The 14,750-nt window shown below is 44.3% G+C and overlaps 1 protein-coding gene across 2 annotated transcripts in view; it reads right to left on the minus strand.

Annotated features, from left to right (window-relative positions):
* Window positions 1–13,294, minus strand: part of PPP6R2 (protein phosphatase 6 regulatory subunit 2) — a 107,201-nt gene extending 93,907 nt beyond the window's left edge. Inside the window, exon 1 of one of the 2 annotated variants that reach the window (XM_068941634.1) lies at window positions 13,085–13,238. The gene's annotated coding sequence lies outside the window, so the exon portion shown is untranslated. Of the gene's footprint in view, window positions 1–13,084 lie in introns of both variants that reach the window. The other variant, XM_068941557.1, reaches the window with a different exon arrangement.
* Between the last annotated feature and the right edge of the window lie 1,456 nt (window positions 13,295–14,750).

Below are 14,750 nucleotides of genomic sequence, written 5' to 3' on the forward strand. Positions count from 1 at the left end.
TTCAGGACATGAATAAAACATTTTTTGAAATCATTTTACATAAAAATTTCACATAAATACATTTTCCTTCATCACTGTTCTCCTTTTCCTTCCCACCTTCCCTCACTCCTTTGCCCCATTCTGTTTAAAAACTCAGAATTAAGGGCAAAGTCGGAGAAACCAGGGTCCTTAGAGCCAAAAATGGTTCCAGCAACCATCCATGTGCATACTACTTAGCACACACATCCCGCTGGACATCAAAATCTTATGATCAGCAGTTGCCATCAAGCTCTGCCTGCACACCTGTACCTCAAAGTCTTAAGAATATAAAATAGAGAAATTCATTATAGCCTTTATTCCCTTCTACAACTGATCACACAGAATTATGTATCGTGTCTATTATACCCAGCTAGCTTTGTAGTTAGGTATTATCCTAATATTGGAATTACTTAAATACTTCAAACAAAACCTGTGAAAATTACTAAGACTGAAAATATGGTATAAGTAATTAAAAAAATAATAAACTAAGTCTCTTTTATTACCTTATCTTCCCTCCACCCCCTCAAAGTACCACAGTCTTCTGTGATGAACAGTTAGAAGCTTCTGTTTTGTTTAGGTGAAGGATGCATCCCTGAGGGAGCTGGGGGAGGGCGGGAGAGAGATTTTGCCTGTAGGCTGCTTTCAGAGTGGAAGGCCAGGAAAGGTTTGTTTGAATGGCAGAGTAGCTTGTCTGGGTCTTCTGGAGTAGAAGATGATTCTCCTAGCAAGTGCACAAGCTCTGATGCTGGTAGCTCTCCAGCACTCTTCTCTGCTCCAGAAAGGAACGGGACGCATCATCATTCTGCCAAACTCGGGCAAATATTGCGTTCTAAATGACAATGAGGAGAGAGGACAAATCTCTCTACCGATCACACCAACCTGGCATCCCAAAAGATCATGGTCACCAGTCTGTGGTACCAATAAAGCAGAGTCCACAATAGACATTAATGGCATTCTCAGGACAGATTTAGTATCTGGGATTTCATATGTCAGAACTACTGAATCCAGCACCTACATACTCAGCCACAGTTATAATTCCCACTAAGAAAAGATCTCTGTCTTATGCAGTAGTGTTGACATTCATTTTGCTAGGCAGCACAAAAGCACCAGCTAGCTCTTAACCTACTGTTCCTTCTATCATGGTGGTAACAGCTCTGCAGCTCCTTCGTCCCCTAATCTTCCCCTCGTCACTGGCAGAGGATTCTTCTGCCACGTTGCTCAGGGTCTGCCTTGTGACTGTTTCTCCCCCTCACCACCAGAAGACAGTAGAGAAAAAATCTCTGCCCCAAATCCTAATCTGTTTAGAAACTGTATACAACCTTAAGAGGGCACACCACTACAGCAGGCACGAGCATCATTCCTTCCTAAAACTCTTAGCCACAGTGATCACGCAAGGAAACAGTGCACTGAATACAGGATTCTGTGAGTGCTTACAGGTACTATTATATAAATAGAGATTGTTTCAGCTTCCTGAAAGATTGCTTAGCATGAGTTATTGATTTGAAAATACTTAGAGATGTTTATAATTGTGAGATGAAAATTTCCTTTTAACAAAAATAGTATTTTACCAATTAGCTAAGAGCCTGCTTCTGTTTTCCTCTTCTGAACTAGTGCTTCTTCAGTTTTTCTTAACATCTAAGCGACAAATGAAAAAGACATCTATGTTTACACTCCTCAAAGAGACAAACACTAAATTCCTAAGTACTGCAAGAGACTTAAGTCTGGTATAACAGCACAGTAAGTTTTTGAGGGGTTTTTTTTGTGTTCTTTTTTAAATAAAAAACTGCTACGGGCAAAAACGGATGAAGGCTTGTCTGGTGTACAAATATGCACACAAGAGTTACTTCTAATTGTTCTATGCTTCTGAAGCTCCCTAACAAAGAGATGATATCAAGAAGTACTTTGTTTTGATGATCAACTTTATCCTCGTCTACTATCTAGCTAATCAACCTTCTAATTGATGCCCAACCCCACACTAAGGACAAAATTCGCACAGCCTTCTTTTTTCAAAGGTTACATTTCTAATTAAATTCAACATACCCAGACACTGAAGAAACTGAGATACTTTAAAAGCCTAAGAAAATGCTAGTTGTAAAAATATACCAAACTCAGTGTGAACTGTAACATAATAGCACAAAAAATGGACTTTTTTCTAGGTCAGTCAAAAGCACATGGAGCTAAACACAAGCCAGAGAATTAAGCTCCAAAGATTATCAGTTTCATGTCAACTATGACAGAATAGTAATCTCAACATTTTTAATCTATATTTCACCCAATCATTAATAATTTAACAAGATGAACAGTTAAATATTTTCAGTTACTATTTTTCATTTACATGATTCTAGAGCCCATCTACTCTATGAAAGTAGGCATCATCAGCATTTACAAGCAGCCCCAGAGGGATTTTTGTGTTTCAATTTAAAGATTAACCTTTAAGTGCAAGATTTGCAATTTGTTTTGAATATTAAAAAAGCAATACAATCATTTTTAAAATGAGTGAAAGAGTCATGGATTTTTTGATTTACATCTCTCCCCCAAAACTCTTTAGACATTCCTTTCTTCATTCACTTGTACTGTTTATATTAGTAAAGATTTCGATGCCATTTAGGCTGTTTACAAGTTGTTTAAGCAAATTAAACCTTTTCAGGGTTATTACAGTTAAATCCTTCAGAAATAATTATTAACAATTAGGAGTTTATCTCAAAAATGAGAGGCTAGTTTACTGGGGCACATAAGCAGCATTTTACAGAAAAATCACGTTGCCAATAAAGTCATTCACCGCATAAATCTCTAGTTTCTGGATTTTTTTTTTTTTTTAATTGCACACAGTGAGTAAGGCAGTTTCACAAAAGAAATATCATACCACTCAGACTATTAGACAACAGAAGCAGCAGCATTTTGCAAACAAAGATTTCCTGTTGCACTTTACAAGAAGATCAAGAGCTGTAAGCTTCAGATACACATATTTTATCAGTACCACGATGGCCTCAAATGAGTAAGGAAAACGACTGACTACATTCCTTTAATGGTCTTTTATACAAGTTCAAAGCTTCACAGCTACATTTGTGCCTGCCTCTATATGTATTAAAATATTTTGGCCTTCTGCATGCTGCAGTCTTCCTCAGAGTATTCTGAAGCTGTACTGTTGTACCAACTAAACTACACGGGAGCAAGAGACAACGCCATTTAGCCAAAACTGTAAAAAATCAGTGCCTTAAAATGGGCTAATTAAACACACATTTTAATTTCCTCAATATTTCAGGACATAATATAGGCAGTCCACATGAACTAAGAATTCAATTTAGGTAAAGCTGTTTTACAGTCATAATAAATATTAAGACACTTTAGAAGAGAAATCTTATATAAAACAATGGAGCACCTATTTCTTTTCCCTGCACAGCACCACTGGAACTACATTTATGGGATGAGCTTCATTTGTCATAAACAACAGCAAGGCATAAGTCATTTGGAAATTTTAGACACAGGCTTTGGAGTTTAAGGGACGTTACCCGGAAAAATAAACCTTGAAGCTCAGTTTGCTCTTCAAATTGCAGACAAGAATTACGCACTGAGATGATTTTAGGCCATGGTTTGCCCAAAAAAAAAAAAACCCAAAATGTTTTTGCAAGTTATCTTTTCCCATGTGGTACTAGCAGAAGCACTTTTCAGCTGTATCACTCCCTCAAAGTGGTTCACAAGAAGCTGCACAAACGCTTGTGCCAGCAAAGAGTGAGGGGAGAGAGATAATGAAAAACGGGTACGAGTGGTAAGGAGGGGACAGCTTTTGGGCAGCAATGCCAACTTAAATGCATGTCAAGCTACGGCTTTAGGCACAAAGTCTAAGCAGTAGCTCACAATGAAACTGAACAGCCCCAATCATAACCAAAAATACTAATAAAAGTAGTACAGATTCTGTAATAGAAAATACAAAGGTTTCAAATGATTGGAAAGGCTGTTATTTCTTTTGCCAAATTTAATAAAAGGATAGCAGAGATTATTCAACTTTGGGAAAAAAAATTAATCTCAACCTTCCACAAAAAGATCAAAGTACTCTGGGTCTCTATAAACGCCTCAGAGAACGCAAAATATGATAACTACAGGAATACGGCATCATCTCAGTGACAATTTCTTACTATCATAAAACTTTATATTCCAACTTGCTTGCTGTTGCAACTAACTGTTGAGTTACAAGGAGTCATACTGAGCTATTAATTTGTATGTAACACTAAGAGCTTATTTAAATAACAATTATTTAAATAACAATTCCCAAGTCAGTTTCAAGCAGAGCCTGCTAAAAGCAGTAGAAACATGCTTGCCTCAGCGTTGATAAAGACAAGCATCCTCTCCGATGCTGAGAGCCTTTGCCACCATACATTTTAGTGATGGGAATATTCAGCACCTCAGTGGACTTCACAAGCATCCCAGCTTGACAGAAGTATTTTCAAGTTAATTTAGAATCTGACTTCTCCAACTAGGATGGACACAAAAGACTACCAATCTCTTCTAAAGAGGAGAGCACTCATTTTGCTTTCTGCAGATACTTTCCTGTTTTGGAGACAAAGTTTTTTTTCTCAGCCAGAAAATCCGACAGTGACATTTTAAATAATTTCCTTATTCCTTCTATGGGAAATCTGAATAGCACAATAAAGTACCGTATTAAGACATACCTCCCCCCTCCAAGCTAACAAGGTTTACATGGTGCAATATAACGCTGTACAGAGATACCAGTTCAAGTTTCGAAAACAGAATAGGCACATTAGCACTGAACCGAGCTTGAGGTGATGTAATAGTACTCCTTCCAGTTGGGGAGCTTATTCACAGTTCTCTGCATCATGTTCAACTGCACGGTACAGACGTAACCTCAGGAGCCTAAATGAAATTTCACTCTACTACTACAAGTAACAGTCGAGGTAAGAACAAGGCAGCAGTGAGGAAACGGAAAGCATTCTAGGTTTCAAATAATAAACATTGTTACAGAAAAGCAGCTTGTGGCATTTAGTCCTGGAAAGCAGGCAGTGTCAGCTGTCTTAGAATTAGGTACAGAAAAATCAGTATGGGACTACAACAAAATAATCTGTTGAGGGACAGGCGACAGTGCAGGAGGAGGGTCCTTTCTCAATTCTACTAGTTACTTAAACAGTTTTGTACTGTTATCAGTATGTTACAGTGTTGTTCAATATTATGCATAAGCAAATATTTCGACAGGTAAGACACCCACAACCTTTAAGCCTACTACCTCTTGGCCTGATTGATATCCTAACAGGAAGCTTCACGAGTTACATAATACACTGTAACTTGTGAACCAGAAACGCATTTAAGTTTGTCACATGTATCACTGGTTTTCCCTCCCCTCCCCTTTTTTTAATACTGTAGATAACCCAGTATGGTTTTATCTTGTCTGTCCTAGTGAATTTTAACTGATTTAAAAAAAAAAACAACAAAAAATCTCCAACACTAACAACATGCTTCCCCCCCACCCCCATCTTCAGTCATATCTTCCATTCCATGAATTATATTTGATATTATCTTGGCTTACTTCCGGACACTGAGCACGATTTTTTTTTCTTTTTTTAAACATAGATCTTTCAAGAATACCATCTGGTCTTCCCCATCTCCTGCCCATTAGGCAGCCAGAGTTTAAATCAGCCAATACACAGAAGTTACAGTAACTTCCTTCCAGTAAGAATTACCTTTCATATATCAAAACTTAAATTATATATGGAGGACAACAGGAGATTTATGTTTTTATTCAGAGCCTTCGAGATACTCCCGTTTCTCCAAGCACAAGGTCTTGTTAGAGATTTTGTAAAACTTCTGCTTTTCCCAAAATAATATTCTTAGGATTGCAGTACAGCCCACTAGCTCTACTAACAACCTTTGGCTACGCAACAGTGTTTTTTCCTCACATGGCAAGTTTTTTACTTTGAGCATGAATTGATTTAATTTCACTTCTCAGTTTACTGTAAAAACTCAAGCATATACTGAAACCCCAAGTACACACTAATTACTTTTATTGGCTGTTTTATTCTAAAACTAAGAATATTTAAATCGTATTGTTCTTGGGAACTGGACCAATTCATTTCAATGTTTCCTTTCAGGTATTTTCAAAAACAGCACTTGTCAACTCACTTCCACTGAGTAAAAATTTTATTCATGAAAAATGATCTCAAAGGGGTGAGGTGTCTTCCTGTGAGAGGGAAAAGCCACAACGCTCTTTAGCATTGCTACTATTTAAAGTGGAGTGGAAAAAGCAGGAGGCCACAGACACATTTGATATAGATGAAAACTGCCACAGAATGAACCACAGATAATTAGCATTAATTATTTTAAACAATTATTTTATAGGGACTACAACTGACTAAAAAACAAAGACAACAGAAGCAACAGGAAACACAGAGGTAACAAAACAAGGCAACTAATTTCATAAGAGGAAACAGTGGGTACAGTGTAACATCAATGAAAAAACAGATATGCATTTATTAAGGGTGCTGAATCCCTAAAAAATTAAGTGCCTCTCTGCAAAATTTGGCATCCCTAAACCCTTTCAATATTTTTGTAAACAACTCTGCTACTTCACATCCTTGAGCCTCTAAAAAACTCAGATGCCTTTAGCAGTACCTACAACCAGCCACAATTAAATAATCTTTAGAGAAAGTACAAGGAGAAGATTTACTATTCGGTTACTGTACTAGTGATTACCGACTTCATAAGGCCCCCTTCATACTAAAGACTGAAGCAACATATGGAGAAATCTTGTCTCCTGCACCATGGGGTTTACTATTTAATAGTATTTATGACCCAAACTAGGCAGATGATCACAGTACTGTATAGCTACTACTTTGGCTAACATCTCTGTGCCTCAATCAGATATCTGGAAAGCCAACTGCATTGGCCACGTATATGTTGAAGGCTTATATTTGGCTTATCCCTTGGTCTTACATTGATAAGCTTAACTTGATGATTTTGAATCATTTAAAGACATTGCTTTCAACCTCAAACTTATCAGTCAGCTGTGAAAGAGGAAGCTCTGCTTGATGGTTCGTTCTAAGGACACAGCACACTGCAAAGCATATCCAGTGTCTTATTTACCTTAGAAACTGCCAAGGGTGAGAAGGCAATCTCCGAGATGAGGAGATCCTCATCAGAATCTCTGCCTAGCAAGTCTTCTGGAATAGGATGTGTCTCGCCTGACTTGTACATGTTTATACTCTAGACGTCTAATCTGAATTAGTCACCTAGACCCACTTTGCAGTCGAAGAGAAACGAGCAGCCTCCAAAGCAACACTCATCTCTGTTTTGGACTTCTGCATCAGGAGAAGAGAAGCACCTCTTTCTCTCCATTGACTAAAGAAGGAATCCTAAATGATGTAGGTGTTTACTTCACAGATATTTGAACTTCAGTGAGAGGTCTCCAACCCCTCGTAAGTGAAGGTAAAGCCTGAAATACAGTGTTAGGAAAATGACTTAAAGTCATGGGAAGAAATAAAAAAAGACACAATTCCCAGCCCCTTCGCACTCATACTGCCTGGCAAACGTGCTGACACTGGTGTTCATCTGTTTCTACCATGTCTATTCAGTAAACTAAACGTGCAGAAAATTAAGACCGGGGGGGGGGGGGGGGGGGGTTCAGTCCTCTGCCAGTTCCTTGGTTCCCTGCAACAACTTAGTGAAGTATGGAACTAGCACTAATGCAAAGGGACAAACTGAGAACATACAGCACCACAAACCTAGATTAGTTTAAATTAGAACCACACCCTATTTAAATCCAGACAGCCAGAGACCTGCTCTTTTTTCTTCCTCTCTCTCCTAGGTCATATGTTTCTGTATCCTCCCTCGTGTCAGCTCTATTTATGCAACTACACATCAAGCTAGCTGAGGGAGCTGATCCAGCTGAAAACTACTCGCTTTAAGAAGCATTAGTATTCAGTCAGATCTGCTCCCCAAGGTGGCACACCACATGGTTACACAAATATTAATGCCACCGCATGGCAACCTGGACTTAGGCCAGCTTATGTTGCTGTGAAACTGCACCCTTAGTTCTCTGGCTTAGGAAGGCAGGATATCGTTGTCAAGCCTGTTAACTTATAGCCTCAATTATCCTTCTAAAAAGTGCAAATCGGTCTTAACACAAGAAAGTTTTATTAAATTGTGCACTGGACCATGTTTTGAGGGGAAAAATGAAAAAGTTAACAGTCAAAGAAACACCACCTCTTCTCATATCATCCCACCCCACCCCTCCTTAAAAATTCTGTATCTGAAAGTAAGAAGCTGGTGAAACAATTCATAGGTTCAGTAAGACTATAAGGAATTAAGAGAAATGAAGAAATACAAATATACAGAAGAACCTAGAGCTTTTTAGCACAGTTTACCAAAAAGTGTCAGGGTACACCTATCACATTTTCTCTGTTAAGGTAAATAAAACTATCAGAGAGAGAAATCAAAGACAAAACTGGAACTGAACATTTGTTTTTCCTCCTTCCTTCCTACAGGTTGCAATAAGGAAGACCATCCCCGCGACTGCAGTCTTCCCATTCTCACAGGTCTTCCTTTTAGTAAGCAGCACCAATGCCTGCTTTGCTTCTTTTGCTCCTAGCTCTGCCACACAAAGTCAGAGTTAAATTGACTTAACATTTATCAGCCTCACTGCAGGCCATGGTGCTCTCAATAAGAGCAAACTGAAACAAAAATTAAAAAAAAATTAAAAAAAGAGACCAGCATAGGTCATACTAGAAAGAACAGCAGACAGTCTCATTTGCAAACCGAATGTAAACCTTGAATCAAAGTAATCAATATGTTTGGAAAGCTTTCTTTGCAACTATTGTAGATTGTCTACCACCCCACCTACCAAAACACGAGCTGGTGAAAGTTTCTTATTTCGCATAGGTAGGGAAATAGTTCAAAGCTCTGCATATCTGGCTTAAAAAACTTCTTGAACTTTGTCATTTTACCCTAATGTTATTTTCTCATGCCTTCCGGTTTCCCCTTCTGTAAAGATAAGATTGCGCCCTTAAACACACGACGCTGACACAATGGTAAGAAATGCAGCGTTTGCAGTGTAGTAACATCCAGAGGCCCCGGTTCAGAGACAGGGTTCCACTGCACCAGGCACCACGCAAACCTAACAGAGACGTAAGCTCTTCAGGGCAGCAACCAACTCGCCCACAGAAGGAGGGAACAGGTAGACACACAGAAACCGAGAAGAAAAACTAGTAGTAGTCAGCAGTCACAGCTCAACAGCTGCAAAGCTTCCATGCTCACGCTAAGGATTTCAACTTCCTTCTTTTGACATTACGTTCTTTTAAACTAGCTCATCTTTATTTTGCTGACAACCCCCTTTCTAATGCTCAGTGCCACATGGTGCTCAGCTTGAAGTGATCCCTGCCAAAGATGACAGTTTCAGTTATGCTGTAGGTATTGCTACATAATCGTGTTATTACTTTTACTACTTGCACTGTCTCAGCTTTATCTAGGACTAAACGGTATTAATAAGTAAGAGAGAATGTCACTGTTCTAATTCAATTAGTGATCTCAAACTTCCAACCTGCAGACCCTATCTGAACACAATGTATTTATGTGCACAATATTCACATCCCGCCAAAATATGAGCTTTTCTAATTATTAAGATTCTTAATCCCGGCTATGAAAGATTCAGGTAAGCAAATGTTAGTTATCTTGGGAAATTCATTTCCCCCATACCAGAATTGACACTCGAGTAAAATTGCCAAAACATCCAATGATAAAGTCATTAGTGGTTATTGCACAGCTGACTGTCTTAGCAGATCAAAATAAGGAACTGAGAAGTCCATGACAGAAGGAATACACGCAAGGAGAGGGAAAGAGAAAAGTACAGTTAAAGAAACAAGTGGCCTAGAAACAAAGCAGTGGACAGAAAAGACAATATACTTTTGCTTCTAATAACAGTGAATCAAAGAAGACATTTAAGTTCCTTTGTTGCTACTGTTGGTCACATAGAGGCCATATTCTTTCCCTGATCCCTGTACAAACCCACTGACATCTGTAGATTTTCTGTGAAAAGGAGGCAAAGCATAGTTGAACTGATTCTCCCATCTACAAAACAAAATTAAGAACAGAATTGTGTTACCCTGTAAAAAGGGATAGAAGACCATTAAATATGGAGCCACAAATCTAGAGTAACCACTTAGATGAGAGCTGATATCTTTCATTAATACAGATTATTAATTCAAGAAAACTGAAAAACTGATTGAGAAGAGCAGGGTTAAGGTCTAGCAAAACAACAAGAATTCCTACAAGTATACCTCAAAGTTCTCAAAAGATTCCATCAACTACTTAGCTCTTGATTTACTCTCAACTTGACCTCCTCTAGTTTTCCTGCACCATTTATATCCAAGTTTCCCAGTTATTCTTGTCATTCTACTATTGTTTCAGAAGTGTTTACTATAACAAGATACTCTTCTATTTCTTGGCATTCCAGTTCACCCATTTTTTATGGCTGCCCTTATTACACTGTTCTAGTTACTGCCCTTCAGGCACTAACACTTTAGTCTCCAAGCCGCAGTGTTAAAAAAACGTACTACTTGATTGTGTGTGTGTGAAGCTATTTTCCCTAACATATAATCAGCAGTTTCTACCCTCACAGGTCTACAAATCTTATTAGCAGAGACAGAAAAGAAGAAAGCTCATCTTCCCTACCTCCTCCCCTGCCCAACTCTGTTCAGATGCATTACCTTTCTTCACTGAAGTTTGGTACTACTAATCCCCTACTGCATTGGGGGGGGGAGGGGGGGGCGGGCAGGGGAGGAAACAGTTTTGGTTTCTCTTTTGACACTTTAGCTGATGGCCAATAAAACTCAGGGGAAAATATGGAAGGAAGTGCTCCTTCCATGGAGGATGGAAAAATATGGCCAGTTAGCCTGGGATGTCTCCTTACGGAGGAAGGAGAGAAACACAGCTAAGTGATTCCTTCTTCTAGCTCAGGACTGTACTAACTGGGGATAGCAAGAATTTAATTCATTCCAGCTGACTCCCCATATGACCAATGAAGTATGAGTCACAAGTGGCAGGGGGAAACACAGACAGAAGGGCTGTCTATCCTTAACAGCTCTCCTGGTACCCCTTTTCAAAAGGCAACTTGCAAGGGTTTTTGAGCTTTCCTCCCAAGGCAGCACTGCATCTAACAGCCTATGCCACTAGTGACAACAGCCTGTAGTTTTCTAAAAATAATTTAGGCCCACAGAACAAGCAAGCTTGAATACCGTTAGAATAAAAACACTGTAAATTTTTAATCATAGTTTTCTCTTTATTATTCACTTTGATTCAATATCCTCCCATTTCTCAACCATGAACTTACAAATTCAACCTGTCCCTTCCACAAACAACTATAAATTCATCAAACATTGGGTAAAGAACGAAGACGCTTCAGTGCTCCCTCCCATCCCCTAAACAAGCGGTCGACATCAGTCACTTTTTCAAAGTTTCAAATCTGTAGGAATCTCGCAAAACCTCAGCACTTGTTTTCTGTACCACACCTCTGATACCATTCTGCTGCAGACTGAGCTTTTCCCAAAAGGCTTCTGCAGTGCCTCCAAATTCCCACAGTTCCTAGATCAGACACTGTCCTAGGTCCCAGAATTTGCAACTTAAGACAAAGAAAGTATAAAAGTCACCAGAAGTATATGCACGTCAAATACATGAAAACAAAGTAAGTTCTCAATTTCAAGCAATTTTTTCATGTCCAATCTTCACTCACCTTCTCCTGAGCAAGTCTTTACTGGGACCACTTAAGCTAGTACAGATCATGATCTGTTCCTATTGCATATTCCAAAATTTAACTTTCCTTACCATGCTATCACCCTCAGTTGCTATGGAAATTGTTATACTATCAGCTGTTGGATTTTTTTTTTAAACCACCAAAAGTAACTAGTTTGCCAAAATATTTTTAAGTGACAGAGTAATAGCAGAAGTCATAAATGTTTACTCCCTTGTCATTCTTAAAGCAGTGTTCTATCAAAAAAAGTCTGCTAGCTAGTGATTACATGCTTGGCTTCAAACACATGTGTAGCTCATAACAGGACTGAGTCTAAAAATTACAACTCTGTTCTATGTTTTTGATGGGGAAAATAAACTACACTATGGAAACAAGCTTCAGTCTTAAAAATAAGTCTTAAGCAGGAGATCAAGATAGGAAAAATACCTCAAGTCCTTCCAAGTTCTCTCAATTTCTCTTTTTCACTTCCTAGTTTTTTGGGGTTTTTTGTTTTTTTCTAAAGCTAGCACAAAACAAGGCCTTCAAATTAGGAAAGAAACCTCCATTAAAGCGGCCAAGAAAAAGCCTTCCTGTAAGATCATGTGCCGCAGTAATTCGATCTGCGGCTACAGCTCCTACCACAGTTTCCGCGCGTTAATACCACCAGCCCAGGACCCTTATTTCCACCGACCGCCCGGGCCGGAGCCCGCGGGGCCCCTGGGCTCAGGTGCGCGGCGCCGCCGCCGCCCCGCGGGTGCTGCCAAGCGGCGGCCGCGCGCGGGCCGCGGAACGGGCGAAGCCGCTGCGCCCCCTCAGCCGACCGCACCCGCTCAGCGGCGAACTCCTGACGGGCCCCGCGCTCCGGGGGGGGGGGGGGGGGGGGGGCGACCTCGGGGGCCGTTCACCCCAGAGGCGGCACCAAGCGACGCCCGGGAACTTCGGCAGGGCGCGGGGAAGGGGCCAGCGCAGCGGCCGGCGAAGGCGGAATCAAGAAGAGGGGCCCGGGCGACCAGCACCGCCCGGACCAAAAACAAATAAATACAGTAAAAACGCGGAGCAGGCGCAGCCGGACACGGCCTCCAGCCCAGGCAGCGCTCCGGGGCCGGGCGGCTCCGCGGGGCCCGGGCCGGCGGCGGCGCTGACAGGGCGGCAGGCCGCGCACCGCCTCCGCGCCGGGCCCAGCGCCGCGCCGCGCCGCAGGAAGCAGGAAGCGGCCGGTGGAGCGGAGCAGGCCGCGCCGAGCGCCCCGGCTCCGGCCCCGGAGGGCCGCGGCGGCGCGGGCCGCGGCGGCGGTGACAGCTCGGCGGCGGCGCGGTCGGCGGGCCCGGCCGCGGGTCTCACCTGCTGGCCGTCCGGCCTGGCCGTCCCCGTGGCGGCGGGGCCGCCGCCGCCGTGCGCTGCCTGGGCTGCGAGAGCCGGCGGGCCGAGGGCATGGGCCGCGGGCGGAGCGCGGGGCGCCGCGGCCGGGCTGCGCTGCGCTGACAGCGGCGGCGAGGCGGCGGCGAGCTGGCGGGCGCTCCGGCTGCCTCCAAAATGGCGGCGGCGCTGCCTGCCTACCCGAGGGCGGGGCGCGGCGGGGGGCGGGGCCGAGGGGGCACATGGGCGGGGGCGGGGCCTGGGCGGCGGGGCGGAGTCGGGGCGGGGGCGGCGCCAGCAGCCAGCCACGGGGACGGGGCAAGGCGGGACAGGTCACAGCCCCGGGGAGGGGGACAGGGCTTGGTGGGACATGTCACAGCCCTGGGGATGGTAGGACAGGGCTTGGTGGGACATGTCACAGCCCTGGGGATGGTGGGACAGGTCACAGCCCCGGGACGGGGACAGGGCTTGGTGGGACATGTCACAGCCCTGGGGACGGCGGGACAGGTCACAGCCCCCGGGGACGGGGACAGGGCTTGGTGGGACATGTCACAGCCCTGGGGATGGTGAGACAGCTCACAGCCCCCGGGGACGGGGACAGGGCTTGGTGGGACATGTCACAGCCCTGGGGATGGTGAGACAGCTCACAGCCCCCGGGGACGGGGACAGGGCTTGGTGGGACATGTCACAGCCCTGGGGATGGTGGGACAGGTCACAGCCCCGGGGAGGGGGACAGGGCTTGGTGGGACATGTCACAGCCCTGGGGATGGTGGGACAGGGCACAGCCCCCGGGGACGGGGACAGGGCTTGGTGGGACATGTCACAGTCCTGGGGATGGCGGGACAGGTCACAGCCCCGGGGAGGGGGACAGGGCTTGGTGGGACATGTCACAGCCCTGGGGATGGTAGGATAGGGCACAGCCCCCGGGGACGGGGACAGGGCTTGGTGGGACATGTCACAGCCCTGGGGATGGAGGGACAGGTCACAGCCCCGGGGACGGGGACAGGGCTTGGTGGGACATGTCACAGCCCTGGGGATGGTAGGACAGGGCACAGCCCCGGGGACGGGGACAGGGCTTGGTGGGACATGTCACAGCCCTGGGGATGGTAGGACAGGTCACAGCCCCCGGGGACGGGGACAGGGCTTGGTGGGACATGTCACAGCCCTGGGGATGGTAGGACAGGTCACAGCCCCTGGGGACGGGGACAGGGCTTGGTGGGACATGTCACAGCCCTGGGGATGGTGGGACAGGTCACAGCCCCCGGGGACGGGGACAGGGCTTGGTGGGACATGTCACAGCCCTGGGGATGGTGGGACAGGTCACAGCCCCCGGGGACGGGGACAGGGCTTGGTGGGACATGTCACAGCCCTGAGGATGGTAGGACAGGTCACAGCCCCCGGGGATGGGGACAGGGCTTGGTGGGACATGTCACAGCCCTGGGGATGGTAGGACAGGGCTTGGTGGGACATGTCACAGCCCTGGGGATGGTGGGACAGGTCACAGCCCCGGGGACGGGGACAGGGCTTGGTGGGACATGTCACAACCCTGGGGATGGTGGGACAGGTCACAGCCCCCGGGGACGGGGACAGGGCTTGGTGGGACATGTCACAGCCCTGGGGATGGTGGGACAGGTCACAGCCCCCGGGGACG

This window comes from Struthio camelus, chromosome 1 (assembly GCF_040807025.1).
Source record: "Struthio camelus isolate bStrCam1 chromosome 1, bStrCam1.hap1, whole genome shotgun sequence".
Lineage (NCBI taxonomy): Eukaryota > Metazoa > Chordata > Aves > Struthioniformes > Struthionidae > Struthio > Struthio camelus.